Here is a 14,093-nt window from a genome sequence, read left to right on the forward strand (position 1 = left end):
CCCCAGCTCAATGAGTGGAGCGCACTGTGCATGCGAACGGGGCTCCGCAGCCCACCTGTGTTAAGGGACACAAGGGAAAAAGCCATGAACATGAGGGAGAAGGAGGTGCACACAACGAACATCATTTAGACTTTTTAGAAATCTCTTTCCCATCACTATCACTTAGCCTTTTATTAGACTGCACTTCCAGAACCATCGGTAATTCCTCAGCAGCTCCAGACTTCCCAGAGCTGGATGAAACAGTGGGGGATGCGCCAGAGGACGGTGTACCGGGCGTAGGGATACGGGACTGATCCCGGGTCGCGCCGCCCGCACCACGAGCACCACGCCCCCGAGACCTGCTCCGTTCCCCAGCCTCATTGACTGCCTTTTTTTGAGCCAGTGTCCTGCTCAGGCTGAATGTCTCCTCCTGAATAGTTGGCTGCGCACTCTCAGTGCTCTCACTGCGCTCACCCAGTCTGGAGAATTGGGCCACAGCTGGCACCAACCTCTCTCCTTCAGAGGTAAAGTGAGGAAGCAGCCCACCACTCATCCTCCTCCCGAGTTCGACCGCCCCCACTGTGGCCTTAGGAGTGAGGTCTTCACAGGCCTCCTCCCCTTGGTCAGGAGCAGAGCACGCGGCCCCCCCCTTCCCAGGCGCCTCAGTACCAGACAAGATGGAGTTTGGAACTACATCCAAGGAGTCAAAAGTGACCAAAGGCTGTGAAGTAGGGCTGGAGTCGTCAGCCGCCTGAACCTCCTCCTGAAATGCACCACCCTGCTCTGCTTCACTCCCACCACTTTCCCCCCCGTGACCCCCGTCCTCATCAGAATCCAACTCACTGCACACACACAGATGCAGGAATGCACGGCAGTCCCTGCACCTTCGCGCCCTCGGCTCCACACACTCACGAGCATAGTGTCCCTGTTTTCCACAATTATTACACAGAAAGTCTGGACAATCACGCAAAATATGGTCAGGCTGCAAACACCCCCTGCACACTCGCACCTGTCGGTCATGTATAACCCGAAAGTAATCCGGGCCTGCAGCTGTGTTGAAGCGGACAGAGTATGGCAGAGACTGTACAGTGTCAGTGAATCTCACCTTCACGTACCGCGTCCCCTCCGCCACAGTTGTCCCCGGCCACATTCTCCGCCGCACCTCAGAGACTGCAGAGACTCCCCAGGAGAGGAGCTTCGCAAGAATCTCCTCGTCCTCAATGTAAGCCGGCAATCCCATGAAGGAGACGACCAGCTCATCAACGGAGACGTCACGGGCGTGAACCCTGGCCTCTCCGACGCGAAAACCATCCATCAGCCGCTCCTTTGCTTTTGTGCAGGTGACTGTCAGTTCATACTTTAGCTTGGTAATCTGTCTGCAAGCAATGATTTGTCCACAAACTTCTTTAGCCGCTCTCATGAGCACAATAGGCACCATTTCCTCCACACCCTCAATGTCCAGCACAACAGTTAATTCCTTGTCATATATCCGGTTCCTCTCACTCACATTAAGACCATCCATGTTTTTGTTTTGTCCATCAACCAAAGGAGTAGTCCGGGGGCGAGCAGGGTACGAAGCCATGATTTCCGCCCAAAGAACCAAGGCTCAAAAAGGGAGACACCAAAATCACTCCTCCACAGCAGGAGTGCTGGGAGGAGGAAAAAAACACCAAAAACAAAAATGGGAAACCAAAATAAAATAAGAAACAAAATATAACAGCCACAAAAAAGAACAGCACCTCTCCACTTTCCCTCCAAAACACTTCCTCGTTAGGACACACCCACTGGGCGTTTTCAGGGTGGTGTGGCCGTAAGCGTCAGACTGGAACGGAAATTGTATTTTTATTGCTAGAGTAAAGGCATAACTATGGCACCACAACAAGAAGTGACATCACACACTTTTATGACATTTGAATTGTGCTCCAAATATTACATGCAAAGATCAAACAGTGACATATCAAAGAGTACTATGACGTCATAACGGAGTTATTCTCCAAATGTACCACAATGAAATGGAAGTGCAAAAGCTTACAGCACCTGGTATTCCCAGGCGGTCTTCCATTCAAGTACTGACCAGGCCCAACTCCTCTTTGCTTCCGAGATCAGACAAGATCGGGCGTTTTCAGGGTGGTGTGGCCGTAAGCGTCAGACTGGAACGGAAATAATATTTTTATTGCTACTGTAAAGGCATAAATATGGCACCAGGATGAACCAGAACAAGAAGTGACATCACACACGTTTATGACATTTGAATTGTGCTCCAAATATTACATGCAAAGATCAAACAGTGACATATCAAAGAGTACTATGACATCATAGCGGAGTTATTCTCCAAATGTACCACAATGAAATGGAAGTGCAAAAGCTTACAGCACCTGGTATTCTCAGGCGGTCTCCCATTCAAGTACCGAACAGGCGCAACTCTGCTAGGCTTCTGAGATCAGACGGGATCGGGCGTTTTCAGGGTGGTGTAGCTGTAAGCGTCAGACTGGAACGGAAATTGTATTTTTATTGCTACTGTAAAGGCATAAATATGGCACCAGGATGAACCACAACACGAAGCGACATCAGACAAGTTTATGACATTTGAATTGTGCACCAAATATTACAAACAAAGATGAAACAGTGACATATCAAAGAGTGCTATGAGATTATAACAGAATTATTCTCCAAATATCCCACACTGAAATGGACGTGCAAAGGCTTACAGCACCTCGTGTTCCCAGGCGGTCTCCCATTCAAGTACTGACCAGGCCCAACTCTGCTAGGCTTCCGAGATCAGACGAGATCAGGCGTTTTCAGGGTGGTGTGGCCGGAAGCGTCAGACTGGAACGGAAATTGTATTTTTATTGCTAGAGTAAAGGCATAACTATGGCACCACAACAAGAAGTGACATCACACACTTTTATGACATTTGAATTGTGTTCCAAATATTACATGCAAAGATCAAACAGTGACATATCAAAGAGTATTATGACATCATAACGGAGTTATTCTCCAAATGTACCACAATGAAATGGAAGTGCAAAAGCTTACAGCACCTGGTATTCCCAGGCGGTCTCCCATTCAAGTACCGAGCAGGCGCAACTCTGCTAGGCCTCTGAGATCAGACGGGATCGTGCGTTTTCAGGGTGGTGTAGCTGTAAGCGTCAGACTGGAACGGAAAGTGTATTTTTATTGCTAGTGTAAAGGAATAAATATGGCACAAGGATGAACCAGAACAAGAAGTGACATCACACACGTTTATGACATTTGAATTGTGCTACAAATATTACATGCAAAGATCAAACAGTGACATATCAAAGAGTACTATGACATCATAACGGAGTTATTCTCCAAATGTACCACAATGAAATGGAAGTGCAAAAGCTTACAGCACCTGGTATTCCGAGGCGGTCTTCCATTCAAGTACCGAATAGGCCCAACTCTGCAAGGCTTCTGAGATCAGACGGGATCGGGCGTTTTCAGGGTGGTGTAGCTGTAAGCGTCAGACTGGAAGGGAAATTGTATTTTTATTGCTACTGTAAAGGCATAAATATGGCACCAGGATGAACCAGAACAAGAAGTGACACCACACACGATTATGACTATTGAATTGTGCTCCCAATATTACATACAAAGATGAAACAGTGACATATCAAAGAGTGCTATGAGATTATAACAGAATTATTCTCCAAATATCCCACACTGAAATGGACGTGCAAAAGCTTACAGCACCTGGTGTTCCCAGGTGGTCTCACATTCAAGTACAGACCAGGCCCAACTCTGCTTTGTTTCTGAGATCAGACGTTTTCAAGATGGTGTGGCCGTAAGCGTCAGACTGGAGCGGAAAGTGTATTTTTATTGCTAGAGTAAAGGCATAACTATGGCACCACAACAAGAAGTGACATCACACACTTTTATGACATTTGAATTGTGTTCCAAATATTACATGCAAAGATCAAACAGTGACATATCAAAGAGTATTATGACATCATAACGGAGTTATTCTCCAAATGTACCACAATGAAATGGAAGTGCAAAAGCTTACAGCACCTGGTATTCCCAGGCGGTCTCCCATTCAAGTACCGAGCAGGCGCAACTCTGCTAGGCCTCTGAGATCAGACGGGATCGTGCGTTTTCAGGGTGGTGTAGCTGTAAGCGTCAGACTGGAACGGAAAGTGTATTTTTATTGCTAGTGTAAAGGAATAAATATGGCACAAGGATGAACCAGAACAAGAAGTGACATCACACACGTTTATGACATTTGAATTGTGCTACAAATATTACATGCAAAGATCAAACAGTGACATATCAAAGAGTACTATGACATCATAACGGAGTTATTCTCCAAATGTACCACAATGAAATGGAAGTGCAAAAGCTTACAGCACCTGGTATTCCGAGGCGGTCTTCCATTCAAGTACCGAATAGGCCCAACTCTGCAAGGCTTCTGAGATCAGACGGGATCGGGCGTTTTCAGGGTGGTGTAGCTGTAAGCGTCAGACTGGAAGGGAAATTGTATTTTTATTGCTACTGTAAAGGCATAAATATGGCACCAGGATGAACCAGAACAAGAAGTGACACCACACACGATTATGACTATTGAATTGTGCTCCCAATATTACATACAAAGATGAAACAGTGACATATCAAAGAGTGCTATGAGATTATAACAGAATTATTCTCCAAATATCCCACACTGAAATGGACGTGCAAAAGCTTACAGCACCTGGTGTTCCCAGGTGGTCTCACATTCAAGTACAGACCAGGCCCAACTCTGCTTTGTTTCTGAGATCAGACGTTTTCAAGATGGTGTGGCCGTAAGCGTCAGACTGGAGCGGAAAGTGTATTTTTATTGCTAGAATAAAGGCATAACTATGGCACCACAACAAGAAGTGACATCACACACTTTTATGACATTTGAATTGTGTTCCAAATATTACATGCAAAGATCAAACAGTGACATATCAAAGAGTACTATGACGTCATAACGGAGTTATTCTCCAAATGTACCACAATGAAATGGAAGTGCAAAAGCTTACAGCACCTGGTATTCCCAGGCGGTCTTCCATTCAAGTACTGACCAGGCCCAACTCCTCTTTGCTTCCGAGATCAGACAAGATCGGGCGTTTTCAGGGTGTCGTGGCCGTAAGCGTCAGACTGGAACGGAAATAATATTTTTATTGGTACTGTAAAGGCATAAATATGGCACCAGGATGAACCAGAACAAGAAGTGACATCACACACGTTTATGACATTTGAATTGTGCTCCAAATATTACATGCAAAGATCATACAGTAACATATCAAAGAGTACTATGACATCATAACGGAGTTATTCTCCAAATGTACCACAATGAAATGGAAGTGCAAAAGCTTACAGCACCTGGTATTCCCAGGCGGTCTCCCATTCAAATACCGAGCAGGCGCAACTCTGCTAGGCTTCTGAAATCAGACGGGATCGGGCGTTTTCAGGGTGGTGTAGCTGTAAGCGTCAGACTGGAACGGAAATTGTATTTTTATTGCTACTGTAAAGGCATAAATATGGCACCAGGATGAACCACAACACGAAGCGACATCAGAAAAGTTTATGACATTTGAATTGTGCTCCAAATATTACAAACAAAGATGAAACAGTGACATATCAAAGAGTGCTATGAGATTATAACAGAATTATTCTCCAAATATCCCACACTGAAATGGACGTGCAAAAGCTTACAGCACCTGGTATTCCCAGGCGGTCTTCCATTCAAGTACTGACCAGGCCCAACTCTGCTTTGCTTCTGAGATCAGATGAGATCAGGCGTTTTCAGGGTGGTGTGGCCGTAAGCGTCAGACTGGAGAGGAAAGTGTATTTTTATTGCTAGAGTAAAGGCATAACTATGGCACCACAACAAGAAGTGACATCACACACTTTTATGACATTTGAATTGTGTTCCAAATATTACATGCAAAGATCAAACAGTGACATATCAAAGAGTACTATGACATCATAACGGAGTTATTCTCCAAATGTACCACAATGAAATGGAAGTGCAAAAGCTTACAGCACCTGGTATTCCCAGGCGGTCTCCCATTCAAGTACCGAGCAGGCGCAACTCTGCTAGGCTTCTGAGATCAGACGGGATCGGGCGTTTTCAGGGTGGTGTAGCTGTAAGCGTCAGACTGGAACGGAAATTGTATTTTTATTGCTAGTGTAAAGGCATAAATATGGCACAAGGATGAACCAGAACAAGAAGTGACATCACACACTTTTATGACATTTGAATTGTGCTCCAAATATTACATACAAAGACCAAAAAGTGACATATCAAAGAGTACTATGACATCATAATGGAATTATTCTCCAAATACCCCACACTGAAATGGAAGTGCAAAAGCTTACAGCACCTGGTATTCCCAGGCGGTCTTCCATTCAAGTACCGAAGAGGCCCAACTCTGCTAGGCTTCTGAGATCAGACGGGATCGGGCGTTTTCAGGGTGGTATAGCTGTAAGCGTCAGACTGGAAGGGAAATTGTATTTTTATTGCTACTGTAAAGGCATAAATATGGCACCAGGATAAACCACAACACGAAGCGACATCAGACATTTTATGACATTTGAATTGTGCTCCCAATATTACAATCAAAGATGAAACAGTGACATATCAAAGAGTGCTATGAGATTATAACAGAATTATTCTCCAAATATCCCACACTGAAATGGACGTGCAAAAGCTTACAGCACCTGGTGTTCCCAGGTGGTCTCCCATTCAAGTACTGGACAGGCCCAACTCTGCTAGGCTTCTGAGATCAGACGGGATCAGGCGTTTTCAGGGTGGTGTAGCTGTAAGCGTCAGACTGGAACGGAAATTGTATTTTTATTGCTAGTGTAAAGGCATAAATATGGCACCAGGATGAACCACAACACGAAGCGACATCAGACAAGTTTATGACATTTGAATTGTGCTCCAAATATTACAAACAAAGATGAAACAGTGACATATCAAAGAGTGCTATGAGATGTTAACAGAATTATTCTCCAAATATCCCACACTGAAATGGACGTGCAAAGGCTTACAGCACCTGGTGTTCCCAGGCGGTCTCCCATTCAAGTACTGACCAGGCCCAACTCTGCTAGGCTTCCGAGATCAGACGAGATCAGGCGTTTTCAGGGTGGTGTATCCGGAAGCGTCAGACTGGAACGGAAATTGTATTTTTATTGCTAGAGTAAAGGCATAACTATGGCACCACAACAAGAAGTGACATCACACACTTTTATGACATTTGAATTGTGTTCCAAATATTACATGCAAAGATCAAACAGTGACATATCAAAGAGTATTATGACATCATAACGGAGTTATTCTCCAAATGTACCACAATGAAATGGAAGTGCAAAAGCTTACAGCACCTGGTATTCCCAGGCGGTCTCCCATTCAAGTACCGAGCAGGCGCAACTCTGCTAGGCTTCTGAGATCAGACGGGATCGGGCGTTTTCAGGGTGGTGTAGCTGTAAGCGTCAGACTGGAACGGAAATTGTATTTTTATTGCTAGTGTAAAGGAATAAATATGGCACAAGGATGAACCAGAACAAGAAGTGACATCACACACATTTATGACATTTGAATTGTGCTCCAAATATTACATGCAAAGATCAAACAGTGACATATCAAAGAGTACTATGACATCATAACGGAGTTATTCTCCAAATGTACCACAATGAAATGGAAGTGCAAAAGCTTACAGCACCTGGTATTCCGAGGCGGTCTTCCATTCAAGTACCGAATAGGCCCAACTCTGCAAGGCTTCTGAGATCAGACGGGATCGGGCGTTTTCAGGGTGGTGTAGCTGTAAGCGTCAGACTGGAAGGGAAATTGTATTTTTATTGCTACTGTAAAGGCATAAATATGGCACCAGGATGAACCAGAACAAGAAGTGACACCACACACGATTATGACTATTGAATTGTGCTCCCAATATTACATACAAAGATGAAACAGTGACATATCAAAGAGTGCTATGAGATTATAACAGAATTATTCTCCAAATATCCCACACTGAAATGGACGTGCAAAAGCTTACAGCACCTGGTGTTCCCAGGTGGTCTCCCATTCAAGTACTGACCAGGCCCAACTCTGCTTTGCTTCCGAGATCAGACGAGATCAGGCATTTTCAGGGTGGTGTGGCCGTAAGCGTCAGACTGGAGTGGAAACTGTATTTTTATTGCTAGAATAAAGGCATAACTATGGCACCACAACAAGAAGTGACATCACACACTTTTATGACATTTGAATTGTGTTCCAAATATTACATGCAAAGATCAAACAGTGACATATCAAAGAGTACTATGACGTCATAACGGAGTTATTCTCCAAATGTACCACAATGAAATGGAAGTGCAAAAGCTTACAGCACCTGGTATTCCCAGGCGGTCTTCCATTCAAGTACTGACCAGGCCCAACTCCTCTTTGCTTCCGAGATCAGACAAGATCGGGCGTTTTCAGGGTGGCGTGGCCGTAAGCAACAGACTGGAACGGAAATAATATTTTTATTGGTACTGTAAAGGCATTAATATGGCACCAGGATGAACCAGAACAAGAAGTGACATCACACACTTTTATGACATTTGAATTGTGCTCCAAATATTACATACAAAGATCAAACAGTGACATATCAAAGAGTACTATGACATCATAATGGAATTATTCTCCAAATACCCCACACTGAAATGGAAGTGCAAAAGCTTACAGCACCTGGTATTCCCAGGCGGTCTTCCATTCAAGTACCGAACAGGCCCAACTCTGCTAGGCTTCTGAGATCAGACGGGATCGGGCGTTTTCAGGGTGGTATAGCTGTAAGCGTCAGACTGGAAGGGAAATTGTATTTTTATTGCTACTGTAAAGGCATAAATATGGCACCAGGATAAACCACAACACGAAGCGACATCAGACATTTTATGACATTTGAATTGTGCTCCCAATATTACAATCAAAGATGAAACAGTGACATATCAAAGAGTGCTATGAGATTATAACAGAATTATTCTCCAAATATCCCACACTGAAATGGACGTGCAAAAGCTTACAGCACCTGGTGTTCCCAGGTGGTCTCCCATTCAAGTACTGGACAGGCCCAACTCTGCTAGGCTTCTGAGATCAGACGGGATCGGGCGTTTTCAGGGTGGTGTAGCTGTAAGCGTCAGACTGGAACGGAAATTGTATTTTTATTGCTAGTGTAAAGGCATAAATATGGCACCAGGATGAACCACAACACGAAGCGACATCAGACAAGTTTATGACATTTGAATTGTGCTCCAAATATTACAAACAAAGATGAAACAGTGACATATCAAAGAGTGCTATGAGATTATAACAGAATTATTCTCCAAATATCCCACACTGAAATGGACGTGCAAAGGCTTACAGCACCTGGTGTTCCCAGGCGGTCTCCCATTCAAGTACTGACCAGGCCCAACTCTGCTAGGCTTCCGAGATCAGACGAGATCAGGCGTTTTCAGGGTGGTGTATCCGGAAGCGTCAGACTGGAACGGAAATTGTATTTTTATTGCTAGAGTAAAGGCATAACTATGGCACCACAACAAGAAGTGACATCACACACTTTTATGACATTTGAATTGTGTTCCAAATATTACATGCAAAGATCAAACAGTGACATATCAAAGAGTATTATGACATCATAACGGAGTTATTCTCCAAATGTACCACAATGAAATGGAAGTGCAAAAGCTTACAGCACCTGGTATTCCCAGGCGGTCTCCCATTCAAGTACCGAGCAGGCGCAACTCTGCTAGGCTTCTGAGATCAGACGGGATCGGGCGTTTTCAGGGTGGTGTAGCTGTAAGCGTCAGACTGGAACGGAAATTGTATTTTTATTGCTAGTGTAAAGGAATAAATATGGCACAAGGATGAACCAGAACAAGAAGTGACATCACACACATTTATGACATTTGAATTGTGCTCCAAATATTACATTCAAAGATCAAACAGTGACATATCAAAGAGTACTATGACATCATAACGGAGTTATTCTCCAAATGTACCACAATGAAATGGAAGTGCAAAAGCTTACAGCACCTGGTATTCCGAGGCGGTCTTCCATTCAAGTACCGAATAGGCCCAACTCTGCAAGGCTTCTGAGATCAGACGGGATCGGGCGTTTTCAGGGTGGTGTAGCTGTAAGCGTCAGACTGGAACGGAAAGTGTATTTTTATTGCTAGTGTAAAGGAATAAATATGGCACAAGGATGAACCAGAACAAGAAGTGACATCACACACGTTTATGACATTTGAATTGTGCTACAAATATTACATGCAAAGATCAAACAGTGACATATCAAAGAGTACTATGACATCATAACGGAGTTATTCTCCAAATGTACCACAATGAAATGGAAGTGCAAAAGCTTACAGCACCTGGTATTCCGAGGCGGTCTTCCATTCAAGTACCGAATAGGCCCAACTCTGCAAGGCTTCTGAGATCAGACGGGATCGGGCGTTTTCAGGGTGGTGTAGCTGTAAGCGTCAGACTGGAAGGGAAATTGTATTTTTATTGCTACTGTAAAGGCATAAATATGGCACCAGGATGAACCAGAACAAGAAGTGACACCACACACGATTATGACTATTGAATTGTGCTCCCAATATTACATACAAAGATGAAACAGTGACATATCAAAGAGTGCTATGAGATTATAACAGAATTATTCTCCAAATATCCCACACTGAAATGGACGTGCAAAAGCTTACAGCACCTGGTGTTCCCAGGTGGTCTCACATTCAAGTACAGACCAGGCCCAACTCTGCTTTGTTTCTGAGATCAGACGTTTTCAAGATGGTGTGGCCGTAAGCGTCAGACTGGAGCGGAAAGTGTATTTTTATTGCTAGAATAAAGGCATAACTATGGCACCACAACAAGAAGTGACATCACACACTTTTATGACATTTGAATTGTGTTCCAAATATTACATGCAAAGATCAAACAGTGACATATCAAAGAGTACTATGACGTCATAACGGAGTTATTCTCCAAATGTACCACAATGAAATGGAAGTGCAAAAGCTTACAGCACCTGGTATTCCCAGGCGGTCTTCCATTCAAGTACTGACCAGGCCCAACTCCTCTTTGCTTCCGAGATCAGACAAGATCGGGCGTTTTCAGGGTGGCGTGGCCGTAAGCGTCAGACTGGAACGGAAATAATATTTTTATTGGTACTGTAAAGGCATAAATATGGCACCAGGATGAACCAGAACAAGAAGTGACATCACACACGTTTATGACATTTGAATTGTGCTCCAAATATTACATGCAAAGATCATACAGTAACATATCAAAGAGTACTATGACATCATAACGGAGTTATTCTCCAAATGTACCACAATGAAATGGAAGTGCAAAAGCTTACAGCACCTGGTATTCCCAGGCGGTCTCCCATTCAAATACCGAGCAGGCGCAACTCTGCTAGGCTTCTGAAATCAGACGGGATCGGGCGTTTTCAGGGTGGTGTAGCTGTAAGCGTCAGACTGGAACGGAAATTGTATTTTTATTGCTAATGTAAAGGCATAAATATGGCACCAGGATGAACCACAACACGAAGCGACATCAGAAAAGTTTATGACATTTGAATTGTGCTCCAAATATTACAAACAAAGATGAAACAGTGACATATCAAAGAGTGCTATGAGATTATAACAGAATTATTCTCCAAATATCCCACACTGAAATGGACGTGCAAAAGCTTACAGCACCTGGTATTCCCAGGCGGTCTTCCATTCAAGTACTGACCAGGCCCAACTCTGCTTTGCTTCTGAGATCAGATGAGATCAGGCGTTTTCAGGGTGGTGTGGCCGTAAGCGTCAGACTGGAGAGGAAAGTGTATTTTTATTGCTAGAGTAAAGGCATAACTATGGCACCACAACAAGAAGTGACATCACACACTTTTATGACATTTGAATTGTGTTCCAAATATTACATGCAAAGATCAAACAGTGACATATCAAAGAGTACTATGACATCATAACGGAGTTATTCTCCAAATGTACCACAATGAAATGGAAGTGCAAAAGCTTACAGCACCTGGTATTCCCAGGCGGTCTCCCATTCAAGTACCGAGCAGGCGCAACTCTGCTAGGCTTCTGAGATCAGACGGGATCGGGCGTTTTCAGGGGGGTGTAGCTGTAAGCGTCAGACTGGAACGGAAATTGTATTTTTATTGCTAGTGTAAAGGCATAAATATGGCACAAGGATGAACCAGAACAAGAAGTGACATCACACACTTTTATGACATTTGAATTGTGCTCCAAATATTACATACAAAGACCAAAAAGTGACATATCAAAGAGTACTATGACATCATAATGGAATTATTCTCCAAATACCCCACACTGAAATGGAAGTGCAAAAGCTTACAGCACCTGGTATTCCCAGGCGGTCTTCCATTCAAGTACCGAAGAGGCCCAACTCTGCTAGGCTTCTGAGATCAGACGGGATCGGGCGTTTTCAGGGTGGTATAGCTGTAAGCGTCAGACTGGAAGGGAAATTGTATTTTTATTGCTACTGTAAAGGCATAAATATGGCACCAGGATAAACCACAACACGAAGCGACATCAGACATTTTATGACATTTGAATTGTGCTCCCAATATTACAATCAAAGATGAAACAGTGACATATCAAAGAGTGCTATGAGATTATAACAGAATTATTCTCCAAATATCCCACACTGAAATGGACGTGCAAAAGCTTACAGCACCTGGTGTTCCCAGGTGGTCTCCCATTCAAGTACTGGACAGGCCCAACTCTGCTAGGCTTCTGAGATCAGACGGGATCAGGCGTTTTCAGGGTGGTGTAGCTGTAAGCGTCAGACTGGAACGGAAATTGTATTTTTATTGCTAGTGTAAAGGCATAAATATGGCACCAGGATGAACCACAACACGAAGCGACATCAGACAAGTTTATGACATTTGAATTGTGCTCCAAATATTACAAACAAAGATGAAACAGTGACATATCAAAGAGTGCTATGAGATTATAACAGAATTATTCTCCAAATATCCCACACTGAAATGGACGTGCAAAGGCTTATAGCACCTGGTGTTCCCAGGCGGTCTCCCATTCAAGTACTGACCAGGCCCAACTCTGCTAGGCTTCCGAGATCAGACGAGATCAGGCGTTTTCAGGGTGGTGTATCCGGAAGCGTCAGACTGGAACGGAAATTGTATTTTTATTGCTAGAGTAAAGGCATAACTATGGCACCACAACAAGAAGTGACATCACACACTTTTATGACATTTGAATTGTGTTCCAAATATTACATGCAAAGATCAAACAGTGACATATCAAAGAGTAATATGACATCATAACGGAGTTATTCTCCAAATGTACCACAATGAAATGGAAGTGCAAAAGCTTACAGCACCTGGTATTCCCAGGCGGTCTCCCATTCAAGTACCGAGCAGGCGCAACTCTGCTAGGCTTCTGAGATCAGACGGGATCGGGCGTTTTCAGGGTGGTGTAGCTGTAAGCGTCAGACTGGAACGGAAATTGTATTTTTATTGCTAGTGTAAAGGAATAAATATGGCACAAGGATGAACCAGAACAAGAAGTGACATCACACACATTTATGACATTTGAATTGTGCTCCAAATATTACATGCAAAGATCAAACAGTGACATATCAAAGAGTACTATGACATCATAACGGAGTTATTCTCCAAATGTACCACAATGAAATGGAAGTGCAAAAGCTTACAGCACCTGGTATTCCGAGGCGGTCTTCCATTCAAGTACCGAATAGGCCCAACTCTGCAAGGCTTCTGAGATCAGACGGGATCGGGCGTTTTCAGGGTGGTGTAGCTGTAAGCGTCAGACTGGAAGGGAAATTGTATTTTTATTGCTACTGTAAAGGCATAAATATGGCACCAGGATGAACCAGAACAAGAAGTGACACCACACACGATTATGACTATTGAATTGTGCTCCAAATATTACATACAAAGATGAAACAGTGACATATCAAAGAGTGCTATGAGATTATAACAGAATTATTCTCCAAATATCCCACACTGAAATGGACGTGCAAAAGCTTACAGCACCTGGTGTTCCCAGGTGGTCTCCCATTCAAGTACTGACCAGGC

Source organism: Telmatherina bonti, assembly GCF_933228915.1.
Source record: "Telmatherina bonti genome assembly, chromosome: 11".
NCBI lineage: Eukaryota > Metazoa > Chordata > Actinopteri > Atheriniformes > Telmatherinidae > Telmatherina > Telmatherina bonti.